This window comes from Podarcis pityusensis (genome assembly GCF_964106645.2).
Source record: "Podarcis pityusensis genome assembly, chromosome: 10".
NCBI lineage: Eukaryota > Metazoa > Chordata > Lepidosauria > Squamata > Lacertidae > Podarcis > Podarcis pityusensis.
Genome location: NC_138035.1, coordinates 20153260 through 20155273, shown reverse-complemented (window position 1 = coordinate 20155273; position 2014 = coordinate 20153260).

Sequence of the window (2014 nt, the reverse complement as noted above, 5' to 3'; positions counted from 1 at the left end):
TTGCCCTCCCAGGCGCGGGATAGCTGCTCAGGTGCACGGGTGGCACGCACGCCCTGCAGCAGGGGGCAGAGTGAGCTGCCCACATGGACGGAGCAAGCCGCCAGTGGCGGATATTTGGTGCTCCACCTGCCCACGACTGCCCCCTCAGCACTCCTCCACCCCTGATACTAGGTGCAAAGGAGGGTGGGATTTCTGTCTCTTTTATCATTATCTCTTGCACAACAAGCTTTGCCTGCCATATACCAACTCTTCCTCCAAACACTTAAAGATGCAAGATCCCTCTCCACTCTCAAAGCAGCTCATTCAAGCTGACTTGTAACAAGCCATCTTTCTTCCTACCCTGATGGCTTAGCAGTGGTACTTTACTTCTCTGTGTTTGCACTGTGAACATTCAACATTCAACTGCTTTCTAAAGACAACAGTGCCAACAGCCGGAAAGGTGGGGCTTCCTAGAGCTTTAAGAGACATCACAGTTTTGCCTCTTCCCAGCAATATATTTGTGTGCATTGTCAAGATCTGAGAGAGTACAGCAGACACCCTTGCAATGTGAGAAGGAAGCTATTAACAGCCACCACAGTGTTTCTGCGTCGATGACCTAGCAAACAGTCTGGCGGTGAATTGGTGGTGGTGTAGCAATAACATATTGGCAGTGACAGGTGTCATCATAGCAGCGGCCGTCATAATGTTCTTGGCAGTTACTCAATTCAGTGTTGCAGTGACATTCCATCAGCGCCAGCCTCCATTGTGGCTCTGGGAAGGGCAAGGAATGCAACCAACAGCTCAGCAGATGTTTTCTTAGACATCCATCGTTTTAGAGAGATGTTCCCTGTCTAGGGATGCAGAAAATAAAATCTGCAACACCCCCAGTCTGTGCAGCTTGACCTGCAGAATTTGGTAATGTGGCGATCACATTGCCTGTTAGTCCTTGTCCGTGTTGACATGACACTGCACAGGATCAGCAGCTGGTGAAAAAGCTGGCAACTCTACATGTATCTGAGACCTTTCTGTCCCAGCATAATGGAGGTGGAAGGCGTCTTTGTAGCCCAACCCACTGCTCAATACAGGAAGTGACCATTTTGCATGGGGGTTCCATTCTTGGCCGCCATGCATGCCAGTGGAGCATGCATAAGCCTGTCCGTCACACAGCGTTATGCCCCTGTTCTGCCCCCATTCCACCCCCCTCCAATTCCAAAAGGACCCACGCATCAGTGGTTGTGTGTCAATTGTACGTGCGCAAAATGGTCACAGCCTGTACAGGACATTCAGAACTAGAGAATCACTGGCAAGTGGCTTCCCAGCCTTTGCTCTAGTGAGAAGAGAGCCTACCAACCCTTTAGGCAAATCAGTTTTGTTGTTGAACTGCTCTTGAGAAAAGTATCCTAAAGTTCAAGTAAAATCTACCATTTCTTCCCTGGTTCCTAACCCCTTTAGAATGTAACCCTGCCCTTTGAGGCAGCAGATAACAAGTCTTTTCCTATGCAACAGACCCTCAGGTGTTTAAAGTATGCTATCAAATCCCCTCTCCGTCTTCTCCAATAGCAGCCGGCGGGGTTAGGATTGTCCTACACTTGTGTAGGACCCTGGCTGAGACACATGCCCGACTGGCATGTTCTCTCCCTCCTGGTCGATTGTTCAGGAGCTTCAAAAGCTTTCTTCAGCCCAAACATCACAGCGACTGATCCCAATAAGCATCAGCGCACTTAGGGATCCTGCAGAGTATTGGCGATTCACGTAACCAAACTCAATAGCTCAGTATCTTGGCTAATCTTTATTTACATATAATACACTTGGAGCATTCTGCCTTAGCTCCTTCCTCTTTCTCATCAGACAGCAAAGAGAAAGAAACAAAGGACAATAGTCCTACATTCCAGAACACAGTAGTTCAAAACATCCTGTCTCCGTCACTTCCCACTCTGTGGAATGAAAACATACACCGTCACGTGATAGACAACAATCTCATGACTGCAAACACGGAGGAAGAATCCTAACAGCTGGCCCTCATCTGACCTAACCC